Consider the following 15,077-nt stretch of genomic DNA (forward strand, 5'->3'; position numbering starts at 1 on the left):
TTTAGGTGCGTAATTTCGAGGGCGAAATTTCTTGTTGTTGGGGATAGTTGTAACACCCCAAATATTAAAAATAAAATAAAAAAAAATCCTGTGACGCACGTCACAGGCGCGTGCCACTCTGCCCCCCTCATCCTCTTCTTCTTCTTCTTCCCCTTCCCTTGCCGAGCACGCCATCTCTCTCTCATCTTCTTATCTCCTTCCCATCACCGCAGCCACCTCGATCCTCCCCTCCCATTTTTCTTCTCCTCCACCGCATTGCCTCTCTCCCTCTCTCTCGTGGTTGCCGACGCCGGAGCCGACAACCTCGGAACCGCCGAAGCCCGGACCGAGAGCCTTCGAGCTTGCCGACCAACCCCTCTCTTTTTCGTATTAACACCGCGTGAGGAGGATTTTGGGATTCCGGAGGAGCCGGCTAGCTGACGAGTTTTACCATACTGTGGAGACCCCCCAGGAGAGTAGAGTTATACAAATCTAGAATAATATAATTACAGTTATTATACCTATCATGACACTGTAGGAAATGTCGGTATTAATGCATGCAGTTAGTACACCATGTTATATCTTTTGCATATGTAGTTATTGATAACTTGCTCATCATAATATTATGAGAATTTTAATATAGCATAAACATTAGTGTGATAATGCTTTACGTGTGTCCTATATGGTATACCATTGCATAGATGTATGATTGCTGTGAATATAGAATGTAATGATAATGATGACTATAATATGTTTTATACACTCATAAACACTGCACCACTTCCACCTATCATTAGTAGTCGAATTCTGACTAGGCAGTACCCTTACTCACTCAGCCCAGGGTTAAGGGTAGAGTGTATCTTATATGACTATACTATTAGCGACCTACACTTGAGGTCGGGAAGCCTATGTGACATTCAGGTAGTTATACTACATAGTTAGGACTAGATTATGATGATAGAAGAACATGATTGTGAGGCGGGGATATAACTCTAGCGGTACCCGACAACGTAGGGTTAGGGCGTCTGTTGATGAGCTGAGGGCTCCCGATTCTCCCGCTGAGGGCGGTGATGATTTAGAGAGAGTGAGATATGGGCTTACGACCGGGGTCCTTAGTCTGATGGCCACAGACAACCGGTCACATGTAGTGTCGCCATACACGTGTAGGTGACATTACCGCAAGATGTGTATATATCCCCCTCGATGGATGATTATATGATGGATGATTGTTTCTTGAGAGTATTTACCCTATGTGGTGAATAGCTCGGTGAGCGATGATAAGTATGATTAATGCTTTGGTAGGCGTGAGATGACTAAACTGCTATTTTATTGCTATGCATAACATGTAAAACCTATGATTGAGATGTGTACGAATAAGAGATTGTATCAAGCTTTATATCTGTGTGAACTTATCATGATACGTTTAGGAACTAGCACGTTCCAGGATAGTGACTGGTAATCTTTATCGATTGCATTGATTCAGTAAATTGTGGTAAGTCTTTTCAATAAGCATATCGTTATCGTTAGCAAATATAGGCATACATTGGACATACACATGTGATTTCATTATTTTTAGATTATATGGATCCTACTCGCTGGGCTGTAAGCTCACCACCTCGTGGTGGTATTATTTTCAGAGCTAGGGGACGCAGGTGTGGGTAGCGAGAAGTAGCTGTTTTTCCTTTCCAGTAGGTTTGTTAGTTGTGTTAAGCCCGTGCGAGGGCGTGATGATGATGTTGTATTTTGGACTTTAGCATTGTATTTTGGATGTATGTTTGGAAGGCTTATTTTGGCCTGTGGACTTGTATCCGGACTCTTATAATTGAGTTTATTTATGGTGAAATTGTGCTGTTGTGTGCCTAGTGAAATCCTTATACTGACAGGTCATGTGATGCACCGCGTAGGGGGATTTACCCACGCCCTGGAGAGTTGGTTTGTACCGAGAGATCCGGATGCAAGCTCTTGTTGCTGACCGAGTCTTGACCTCACTCTTGTCTCTCGTTTACACGTGTATTTGGAGGTTTGGGTGTTTCAGTAAAGCTATGAAAGTTACTTGGGATGACTCAAATGAATCTGATGATGATACTGGAAAAGACGAAGAAAACTTTGTAGCTTTTGCCTCTTCTCTACTTAATATTGATTCTGTTGTTGATACTGATAGTACAGATGATCAGGATATGTTACCAGCTGAGGAAGATGAATCTGAAACTCAAAAGGCATATAATGACCTGTACCTAGAGTCGTTTAAACTCAAGAAAAGCAATCTTAGACTACTTCAACGACTCAAGCTAATCGAACTAGAAAGAATTCAATTTGAGCAGAAGTACAAATTTGAACTTGAACGTGTCAAAGACCTTTCTGAACAACTTGACAATGCAAAAAATAAAATGGAGGCTGATGAAATTGAAATAGATCGACTGAATAAGAAAGTGACATTTCTAAAAGGGAAGAACAAACTTAATGAGACTCTAAAGGCTTAGATCTCTGGAAAAGACAAGTATAGTGTTGGATACACTAGTAATTCAAATAATAATAAAACTGTCTTCGTTTCTGCAGGTATACAAAAGGAAGAATATCTAAAGTCATCAACCGCATTTACAAAGCAATCCTGGATGAATGCTTCTAAATTGAAGTTGAATCTACAAACTGGTGAATCTTCAACGGCAGCAAAGGTAAACTTTAGTCACACTCCTCGACAAAATGTGAGTACAAAAGGGTTTGTTCCGACATGCTATCATTGCGACATTCTAGAGCATATTCAACCTTATTGCAAATTCTTGTAAAAACTAGAAGTGCTTTCATTTATGGGATGAAAACAAAGGCCATATGGGTCAAGAAAAGTGATTTGAAATATTATGTTGTGCATACAGCCTTAAAAGCTTTAAATTCTGATTTGTGGTATTTAGACAGTGGCTGTTCAAGACATACTTCTTTAGGGATTTGTGCTTTGGATTGATTTTTTTTTTGTTTTGGTTTGTGAGTTTTGGTTTGCGTGTTTCTTTTTATTTCTTTTTAGGTTTTCTTTACTCCGAACTTTTCTTTGGTTTTAGTTTCAGATTTGTCGAGAGTTTTTTTTGTCATAAAAAAAAATTGATGCACCCCTAGATTCAATAATATACTCTTGACATATAAATATAATTTTTCTCTTGATTATGAGTAATTATAGTCAATTTTGTCATCTTGTAGTATATTGTATCATTTTTGGCTTCTATGATAATTAAACTAAATTTAATGCACTCATAACATGTGTATATTCTTGAGTGAGTATGACATCATGAAATTTTTTTTTAAATAGCTCACTATTGACTTTGATTTGCACAGTTTGACCTCATGCTTAGTCATCACAAATGTGTTCATAAAAGATCAATGAAAAGAGCTACAATGAGTTAGTGTGAAAGCCATCTTGTTTAGAGTCTAGTTTGACTTAGTACATTTCTTGCAAATTAAATAAATTTTTTTGATATTTGTGAATATCTTTTTGCACATTGTTTGATATGTATTATAAGAAAAATGCTACGTACTCATGTGTGAAAGCCATCATTGCATCTATATGGTTTATGTATAACAAAAAAATACAGGAAAAATTCATGTTCGGTTATGGAGAATAAGTCGAAAAGTGCAAATTTAAATACTAAGTCAATTTGACTACTGTGTTATCATTGTTTAAATAGGAAAATTTCATGTTATCTATGCTCAACTTGCATATGCATATTGTTATGATCAATCAAGATTAATTTAATTTTGAGTGATGCATTAGAATTGATTATAATATGCTTTTGATGATTTGATTGATCTGCGTATGACTTATTTCATTCGATTGTCATATTCTATGTAATCTATTTTGAATTTCTAGAAGTGCATCTCCAAAAAGAGCTTTTGATTTTTTCTTAGACTTTTTACTTAAAAAAAAAGGCGTTCGAACGCAAATTTTTGAGTTCGAACACGGTGACTGGCACGTTCGAACGCGCAGACTGGTGCATTCGAACGCACTCAAGGATTCTTTATATATTGCGTCTGAACCCAAGGTTTTCATCTTCCATCTTTCAAACCCTAGAAACCTTTCATTTTCTCTCTCTCAAATCTTCAAGATCTTAGTCTTTTTTATCAAATTTCTCACTACAAACCCTTTTAGAGGGTAGTTCTCTTCCGGATCTAGCGTCTTTCGGTCGAATTTCTTAGTTTTTCTTCACTTTTACGAGGTATGATCATCCATCAATTTTCCTATTTTTTATTCAATTAAGTCTTTTGATCTTGATTGCGTTTTCGAGTTTTGATCACGTTAAAGTTACTATCTTGATGTTTCTTGTATGATTGAACGTGATATATTAGCATTTTCAAGTGGATTATGGATTTCATTTAGGGCCTTCATGGTTTCTTGAATTTTTTGGATTTCTTGCTATCTTTCTATTGGCTTTGGGCATGTATTGAATCTTACATCTTGTTTCTTTCTCAAGAATGCCTAGAAAAGCTGCAGTTTCTAAGAAACCAAGGCCGCCTTCATCGCCTACTTCGGCTCCCAAGTTTTCTTCATCTACGGCTGCAAGGCGATACAAACATAATTTTGGCACTCGACCTATTATCTGTGAACGGCCAGTGGTTATTTCTGATTTTTCTGCCTTAGGGATCGAAAAAATCTTTACTGAGCGAGGATGGTTATCCGTGTGTCGGATGAGCGGGACTGCATATGTGAAAGTTGTTAGGGAATTTTTCAGTAATGCCACGTTTTAGAACGTTGTATACGTTCTATTGTTCATGGGGTTTCGATCTACTTGGACTCCGATGTTATTCGTGCAAAACTCCAACTTCTTGATGGTGAGTTCCAGTATCCATCGTCTGCTCCACTTCCTGATGTCAATGAATATGTTGGTACTGTGTTAATCCAAGGGGAACGTTGGAAGAGAAACATGATGCCTCATGCGAAATTGACATCAGTGGCTCGCATGCTTCACCTGCTTTGTCTGTACAACGTCACCCCCAAGACTCAACATTCCAGTATTAGTCCGGATCGTGCATTCCTCCTTCATGCGATGTTGTCAGGAGTTTCTGTTGATTTGGCTGCGGTGATCTACGATTCCATTCTAACAGCTGCATAGAAAGAAGCGCCTCATGAAGGGTTGCCGTTTAACATATTTATTACCAATTTGTGCACTCAGAGTGGGGTGCGAGTGGATGCCTCGGAACCTTCCATTACTTCGCAAAAACTATTGGATCGGATAACTCTTAAGCGGAGTCAAGCTCATGATCAGTCGTCTCCTCTCAAGCCGTCCTCTTCCGCCGTTGGACGTTCATCACACCTCGATATTTCTGATGACAGTTCGGACGATGACTCATCTCACACTGAGGGGGAGTTACCACAGTTCTTTGACCGTTTTGATCAGCTTAGCACTCAGGTGCAGGACCTCCATTCGGTCGTGAATGATTTACGAGCTGAGCAAGCTCGTCAGGGGACCGTACTCGACTCCGTGTTGTCGATTTTTCATCGTTAATTCCCTCCGAGTTCCTAGTCTTTGGCATTTGTGTCAAAAAGGGGGAGAGTGAGTGTGAGTTTAGATGTGTGTTTAGAGTTTAGGAGTTTACTGGTGTAGGGGGAGTACTAGCGTAAGGGAATTTACTAGTTTATGTTTACTGCATATTGCGTGAATACCTGTGAACTTTGTTTGCTTGAGTACTTGTGAACTGCTTGCTTGATAACTTGTGTTTGGATTGTTATTCATTTCAAGTTATTTTCACTTAATCTTAGTTTGGTATATTTTTATTTGTAGGGATTGATGTGCTAAATGTACTAGACTTGTTGAATGCTCATTTTGAAATCTTTGTAATATCTTATAATCTAGATGTTTTGTCACAAATTGCTAAAGGGAGAGATTGTTAGTTTTTTAATTATTGGCAATTGTGTACAAAATATTCTAAGTGTATTTTTACATGTATATGAGCTTTATACAAGTCTAGAATATCTCTGGTTTGAAGAATTGCAAGATTATTGGAGAAAAGCTGTTGAGTTCACACCGCGTTCACAAATGTGTTCGAACGTAGGTACTTGCGTTCACACAAACCGAGGGCTACGTTCACAAATGCGTTCGAACACGGGTACTTGCGTTCACACAGACTGAGAGTTGTGTTCACAAATGCGTTCGAACGCGGGTACTGCGTTCACACAGACCGAGAGCTGCGTTCACAAACGCGTTCGAACGTGGGTACTTGCGTTCACACAGACCGAGAGCTGTGTTCACAAACGCGTTCGAACGCAATCTGAAGAATTCAAATTGTCGCTTCGAACGCACTCGGGCCCGTTCGAACGCACCTGAAATCAAGTCATGTCATTTGAACGCACCCGGGCCGCGTTCGAACGCATCAATAAAGTTTGAAAATCTTGAATTCTCGTGAGTTCATATAAGACTTGGATTTGACTCTATCTTGGAGATCATATATAAGGATTGTGATGCCCTATCTCTAGGGTGGTTGAAGAAGCATTATTGAAGGAGACTTCTTGAGGCTACATCGGTTCTTCAACTAAGAAGATTCCACTCATCTACAAAACATAATATTTCATCTTAAGGACTATCTAGACGAAAGATCAATCTCGAGGGTTACTGAGATTGGATTTCAATCACGAGAAGTACTGAATCGTGGGTTCTAGTGAGCAAGACTAAGAGGAACAAAGTCGTTTGGATCAACGGGTTATTTTGTGAGTCAGTCTTGTAACTGCTACTGTACTAGTGATTGGTTTTGATCCGAGTTTGGATCCGTGGTTTTTTTCCGTTTGGGTTTTTCCACATTAAAATCTTGGCGTTCATCTCTGCTTTCATTCTTAATATTTCTATGAACTTTTACTTAAGCGAACGGGTGATATCAGTGCCTAATATTTATATACATACTTGTGTCTAGGGGTTTTTTTAAGGTTGGCAAGTGGCAATGTTCTGCTCATACCATGGTCACGGCCGTGGTGATGACCCCCTTTAGCCCATGAGGCCATGAAATCCCCAATTACTAGTGGTTGTAGCTCCTAAAAGAGAAGAGAAAGATGATTGATCCAAGAGAGAAGGAAAACAGTAAATATGGTGGCCGAAGAAATGCCAAGAAGCTAGCTAGCAATGGGAGGTTTTGAGGTGTAGCCTCCACCGAATGCCTAGAGTACCCAAGAAAGGTACCTAGGGAAAGAGGACATCGATGGGAGAATTCTCAAACCGACACAGGGAAATATGGGGTTGCCGATCGGCTGATTTTCTAATGAGGTCGAAACACAAGAAAAGAGAAGGGGAAAAGCTAGTTAAGCCATTAAACTACAATTAGCTTAAAGGAGAGGGAAGTAATGACTCGTTGACAATTTGAACCATGGGGTTAGTGGGCTCTGGCTGCGGCTCGACGAAATAATATGGGGAAAGAGGGGGCTATTGGGTGGAGAAGGAAATAAGAGAAAGAAGAAGAAAAAGGGGGAAAGATTAGGTTGCACACGTGTGCTGGATTTTATTTGTGGGATGTTACAACTAAAACAAGTTCAGATTGTTAATTTTGTTTTCCTATATTTGGTTGTTGCATAAGTATGGAATAATTTATTGTTGGTATCCCCAAACCGAGCAACTTGAGCTTAGCGTGTTGGTACTTGTCGGCTAGAAGGTGAAGTAGGATTTGAATAAACAATGGCAGAATTTATGAGAAAAGATTGACCTTTTTAAAAACATACATAAGGCTAATGGGCAGAAAAACTCGAGTCAAATGATAATAATACCTAATAAGACTATAGAATTTTGATGAGAGTTGATCATAAGTACAAGATATACTTATAACCTATCCCACCTCTCGACACGCACAACTAGGGGTGTAAACGAGTCGAGCTTGATCGAGCCTAGCTCTAATCAAGCTTGGATTGGAATTAATTTTAAACCTATTTTTGTGATCAAGCTTGAGTTAAAATAATTTTAATCCGAGCTTATTTCGAACTCGAGCCAATTTTGAGCTTAAACGAGCTGCTCAATTAGCAATTTCAAGTCTTATCAATTTCAAACCATTTTTGAGCCTGACCAAGCTTGAATTAATTTAGGCTTGAATCAAGCTTGAAATAAAACATAATTCAACTATAAAGATATAAATATTACCAAAATATAAATTACAAGCAATAAAGATAAATGGGTTAGAAAACTACAAGCAACCAAAATATAAATTACAAGTTACAAAGATAATTGTGTCAAAAAACTACAAGCAACCAAAATATAAATTACAAACAATAAAATAATTGTCTCAGAAAATAATGGCTGAAATTCTGAATGGTGAAAGGGTTTTGATCTGATGGTTCATATTAGTTTGAGCCGAGCTTGATCGAGCATTATTGAGCCGACGGCTTGATTATTTTGACAGCCCTACGCACAACTAATAATTGAAATTCTTCTCACCAAATCACCAACTCCACTAGAATCCATATGTTTAAAAGGGCCACATCTTAGAAGTATTCACTTGAGACGCTGATGTTAAACTTTCAAGATCTTCACATTGTATCTCCAATGACTAAATAGATATTGGACTAAAACAATCTCTTCTCGATAATTTCTCTTTGGTGGCTCCTAAGGATTTATATGGAAGAGATATCCAAAAGCCTTGTCCAACCGTCATCTTGATCTCTCGATCTCACAATTTATCTTCTCTCAAGGATGACGTAAGTCTAGATTAAAAGTCATTTATGTACCACCGTCGCATAATATCGAAAGTGTCCTCAACTTTGCCCATCGTTCTCAGAAAAAACTTCTCGCTGCCCGAGCGTTCGAATGACATTGAGTGTAGTGGAATACTCGACTAGAAAAACCAGTTCTATGAAAATCATACTGGAAATTTTGAATAATATTTCTCCACTCTGAGTTCTATTAGTTTTGTACAACCAAAATTTCTACACTCTAACTTCTGTCAAAACCGTTTAGATAGAGTACAAACCCAATTTTGCTTTCTACGAAACACTCAAATGAAGAACGGAATGGAATGATCTTTCGAACGCTCCGGTTCGAACGGGGTGGAAAACATGATTCAAAGTCGAGATACATTTCCCATTCGAACGCCCCTCGTTACTATGCATATGCATGTTTGTTATGATAGATGTGTTTTTGTCCGAGATGTCCAGATTGATGCAATTATGCAAAGCAGTACATGATTTGGCTTGGATTTGTATACCTTTTGGGTACATCCAACTAACTCTTGACAACATCTTCCACGATGCAACTGATCAGCAAGCTGTAAGCTGTCCATCCAACAAGAGCAACTGGCCTGCCCTACATTGCTCAAGTGAATTGGACAAAATTATAGCCTAGAAAGCGAATTCAAAGGCAGTTCATTGGCTTGATCGTTTCCTAAAAAATTTGAAGTTGAGTTTTGTCCAGGTGCATTCCAGCATGCGCAGGCCTTACCAACAGTCAGTTCATCTCCAAACTTTTTAATTTTTATCATTTCTAGTGATTAGAGAGGTATAGTGTTAATCCAATGGACTCTAATAAAACCATCTTTGTTCTGAGCTTTTATAGCAGTTATTATAGTATCAAAGTAAAGATTCCAAGTTAAAATTCAGTCAGTCTTTAACTTAAAACTTTTAGACTAGTTTGCTGAGTATCAGAAATTCCACTTCATGACACCAATGCTTTGCCACTAACCTTAGCTACTTTCACTCCGACATAACAAGTCATTACAGAGCATCACAAGGCACTGACAAACCCAATGGCCCAGATCAGCTAAAGCTAAGGTCATAGTATATTTTTCGTGACCAAGCAGAACATTTGTTAATGCCTAACTGCTGTTTGAATCCTTCCTCTCCGTACAGGAAAGGACCAGTAGGGGAAACAAATGTAACATGATTGCCAGATCAATTTGACATGCTATGGTGCAAGAACTTTAGCTTAGTTTTTTTTTAAAAAAAACTTTCTTGACAGGAATCTCCTCTCTGTAGAAAGAAATCCCACACAAGAAACACATTGGGAGGCGTGATGTCTTGCTACTAGGGAGAAGGGTGAGTGTTTCTAGGTTGTTATGTCTCAGTACTTTGTTTGTATTAAAATAATCTCTTCAGGCAATGACAAGTTGAGTCCTTAATCTAATCTGGTACTCCTTGGATGATACGAGTGATGCTTTCCTCTTAATCTTGGTTGGCTTGATTCACATGGAATTCTTGCCGTTTGCCTCAACATTCCATAGCAATTTATGACAGACTTAGCTGCCAATCACTCACTCGTTTCATCACAAGAAAACTAATCTGCAAGATTCCAAATACCAGGTTAAGCAGTTTCATTTGTAGTTGTTATTTTATTGTTAGTCCCCTTATTTTTTGGTTAATGTACTATGGATGGTGAATAGGAAGCTACATCTCCATTTTTTTAGTCCCACTTAGTTCTAGGTCATCTTTTTCCCTATTTTAGATTAAAGAACACTATTCTAGATTTATAAGTAAACATTTACTCAAAATTAAAAATATTATTTAAATTTTCACACATAAGCTTAATTTTAGTTTAATCCGTGATTTGATTAAAGCTATTTTAAAAATTCTGTTTCCACTCTTATACTATTCATTTGTCTTATTCCATAAATTAAAGATTTTCAGGCAAATTTTTTGCCTATTTCTCATCTTATACCAACTACTTATCCCATTTCTTACTAAGTTTGCATAGTATGATTTTTAATAGTGAAAATCCATAGACAAGAGCAACAATTCATTAATTTCAATGGATTACAAGAAAATAATTGACACACAGAAAATAGACGAGATAGAGCACAATACTATAACACAAGTACCACACTTGATTTATATTATATAGCATTACAAATAAAACAAAGTATTAGTTCTAAGGGCAGATATAAATTTCAAAATGAGGCACACAACCCTACCTGATTTATAAAGAGCCTTGAGCCAACATGCGGTTTCGTCGTGATCAAGCAATCCAATACACGACCTTATGAATTTTTGAAGGCTCAAAGATCCAAAATCATCCACTTATAATAGACAGGGAAAAAAAACTTATACCACATGAAACCATAGAGAATGGTAGAGTAAAGAAAATCAAAAGCAAGATCCTATAAAAGCATGGTATCAGAATCCTATTGACAACAATGGGGCAAGCGAGAAGCGGTAGGTAGTGGCAGTGCTTGGTTGTGGCGGAGACGAGAACGGGGGAGGAGTTATCAGATTATGTCACCGCGCAATACAGGTTGTGCATGAGAGAAGTGAGGGAGGTGGAACAAACTCATTGCTATTCTAGTGTATGTATAAGAGATAAGGGTGTAATTAAGCTGAGCTTGCTCAAGCCTAATTTTGATCAAGCTTGAATTGAAATTAATTTGGAGCTTATATTTGTAATCAAGCTTGAATGGAAAGCATTACAATTTGAGCCAATTTTGAGCTAATTTTGAGCTCGGGCCGATCAATAAGCAATTTCAAGTTTTAATCAATTCAAGTCAAATTTTGAGTGTTTTAAAAATATACGCTAATATAATCAAAATTTTGAACTAGAGTCTATAAGATCAAAGCACATAACAATCTATTTAGGTAAATCTTAGAATATAATAAAATTATAGTATAGTATAGAAAATATTACTTATATTATATATGTATTATTTAAGCTTATTTAATCTAGCCGGTTCATGATCAAGCTTGGTTTGAAATTGTTTTAGAGCCTATTTTCAAGATCAAGCTCGGCTCAATTCATTTTCGAGTTGAGCTTGATCGAGCCTTATCGACCCGACTTAATTATTTTGACTACCCTAACAAGAGAAGAGAGGAAAGGCAACCTGAGCAGAGTTTGAGCTATGTGTAGATCAACTCATAATCCAACGCCGCACAAAAAAATCCAACTGTGAAGTTGAAAGGATCCAAGAAGGCAATGTAGAAGAGCCAACTTGATGAGAAGGGTGCTAGGAAATAGAAGAGTCCTAGTGATGGGTGTTGGGAGATAGGAGAGTCCTAGTCTAAGTGAACTTGGGTTTGATACAAACTTTAAAACTCAATTTATCCAAAAAGATTAAGTTATTAGACGAAGAACCATGTATCTATATAAAGTTTTTCACTTTTTTTCTCTTCTATTAATATGGTATTAAACTCTCTTATGTGATACTCAACAAAAAAGGCTAACCACGGCCATTCGTGCTGCATCTGGAAACACCTCACCTTCCCCAATAATGGAGAAAGAGGAGGCTCTGCGAATGGGCTTCAATGTATTGGATGAGCTAGGATTGAGACTAACAAGAAAAAAAATGAGGAGTTGCTCTTGCATGATGAATTGGGATGTGAGAGAGAGGGCCAAATAAAGAATGATAAAAGAGAAATGAAGAGACAAAGGAAGGAAAGGAAGGAGGGAGGAAAGAGGAAGGAAGAAAAAAAATGGAAGAAGAGAAGAAATGAGAGAGGAGAAACCTCCTAAGGGAGGAGTAAAAAAACCCTCTCGTGTCTGCTGCCAAAGGCTAGGGGAGGGGAGATTAAAGAGACCACTGTAGCCTACATTAGGCGGGAGAAACCTCACATGAGGGAAGAATAAATTTTGGAACCCTAACTGAGCTAATGTATTGGATACTTACAAATATGCATTACATACAAGAAATAACAACATTTTAATTTTAATTTAATATCAAATCAAGGATATTTAAATAAAGTTTTACTTCTTATTTGTATTTTTACCTCAACTTATACACCGTTGTTCTTATTTACAATCAATCATCAAATTATTCTACTCTAGATTAGATGTATAATTTTAAGAGAGAAATTAGAATAAATACGCTAGATTTTCCCATAACCAGAAACCAAACGAGACCTTTAAGATTAATTACTAATATAATTATTTTGTGTAATTGGTAATTTGTAAATAAAACTAAATTATTGTGGAACAAGTAATTATCAAAGGTTGACAAGATTTCACGCTGAAGATTTGGAGATTGAAGGATCAAAGTAGGGCATTCGAACAATTTCAGTGGTTTTCGAATCACCCAAGGGTGTTACATGGTCATCTAAACTTATGCAGAAAAAGTTTTCTATAAAATAACCATTCCATATTCATTCAAATGTTGTTCAATGGATTTCAGCATACTAGATGATGTTCATCTTATGTTTGAGCAACACAAAAATTTTCACCGGGCGTTCGAATGCTCGATAGTCTTTTAGACACCCGATTTATTAAGAAAAGGTTTGGGCTGTTTATGTAAAAATTTGAAAGCCATCTTTGGAAAGTTTTGATGGAGATTTTGGGCAAATGAATCATGGAAGGTTTGGAGCCATTTTTGAAAATTGGACACCAATGCATAAACAAAGTTTAGAGGCCACTTACATAGAGCTTTGAAAGAGATTTTCATAAGACCTAGTTCTATTGGAAGAATGGTTTTTTCCTTTAATGAAAAATTTTGGAAGATCTTGTCTTATTGGTACAAGGGGTCATCATTTATATACATAGACAATCCTATAGTGTTTAACAACATGAAGGTTCTATAACTGATCATCTATATTAGCATCTCACGATAGTACTAAGTCAGCATTTTTTGACTCTGGATTTAAGTAGAATTAGTGATCTAGTGCAAAGAGAGTACTTTATAGTAGGATCTAGCGAGCAGACGTGCAACCCGAGCGATAGGACATATTATAAGTATATCTTATATCTACATTTAATATTGTATTAGTTTTGATTTGTGGATAAAAACCGTCGTTTCTTTTCTCGTTGTTTGATGGGAGGATTTTTCACATAAAAAATTCTTCCCTATGTTTACATGAATTTTGTTTTAGTTTTTCTACTTAGTTTATTATTATCTTCACTTAAGATTGTTTAAATTGACTTAGGAAATTTTAATATCCTTGATCCTGCCCCAAAATTATTTTAAACTACATATTCAACTTTGAAGCAAAACTCATGACATCGTACTATGAAAAATAAAAGTGTACAATTTCTTTCCTAAACTTTTAAATGGTTATAGTTTTCACTCTTATAGAAGAGTTCACTATTTTAAGTTAATTTTAGATAATATAAAATGAAAATTGTATGCTTTATTTAATCAGGCGCATAAAAATTTATTTTGCTAAAATCATAAAAACAAGATTCACTTATAAGTCCTTCTAGGCAAACAGATATCTAAGTATCAAAGTCCGTCACTTGACTGCACTTTGTCGTAATTAAGTATTTTGTGAAACTTCATTGTCTTTGATTGATTGTCGCCCGATTGTGGATCACGATTTGCCTCCTTAAAAGTAGGGGTGTATTTGCAAAAGTTTCAGCTCCTCAGAATATAATACAAGCACTCGCATAATTAATCTTGAAAAAATAAATTTACGTGAATCCTTAAGTACGCTATAATACCAATTAAAATATATAATAATCACCTTTGGAGATAAGATCTATCACACGCTATCGATAATAAAATATGAAAAATAAAGTGTGAGTAAAAAACAATCGCAAACATAAAAGTTTTTACGAGAGAAACCCCAAACTGAGTAAAAAAAACTATGAATGCAAACCTTGATCAAAACCAATCACTAAATTTATAGCAGTTAACAAAAAGCTTACAGATCATCTGACGATCCATACGACTCAATTTGTACTAATCTTGCTCGCTAGACCCTACGATACACTATTTTTCGATATAGATTTCTAAACCCTACTGACTCTCAAGATTGATCATTCTATCTCAGTAATCCTCGAGACGTAGTTCTTCCAGATCTGAGATATATAAGTTGCGATTATGATGATTCTGTAGATTCAGTCTAAAGTTGAAAATTGATCTCCAAAAGATGATCTCAAGATGGTTGAAGAGCGATCCAAAAATATGATCTTTGCTAGAGCTTCAAATCACTTCTTCAATTTTCTTATCCTCTTCTTGGGTTCAAGAACTTATATAGGTTTTCAAAATAGACAAGAAAACCAATAAAAATCAGTCCAAGAATTGTGTTTTCTACAAAGTCGTTTAAATGTATGAAATTCCTTTCGAACGCCCATAATAAGTCGGGCCAAATAGCCTTAGTAAATAGTTGTGTTTTAGAATTCCGCAAGGTTTGTTTAAATGCATAAAAGTCATATTTTCTCTTGGGCAAACGCGTTCGAACTCCTAATAGTCTGTTTGAACGGCTGAGTAAATAGTTAAATACAAATTTATTGTTCCTATGT

Source organism: Typha latifolia, chromosome 5 (assembly GCF_019914945.1).
Source record: "Typha latifolia isolate L0001 chromosome 5, TyphaL0001v2, whole genome shotgun sequence".
Taxonomy (NCBI): Eukaryota; Viridiplantae; Streptophyta; class Magnoliopsida; order Poales; family Typhaceae; genus Typha; species Typha latifolia.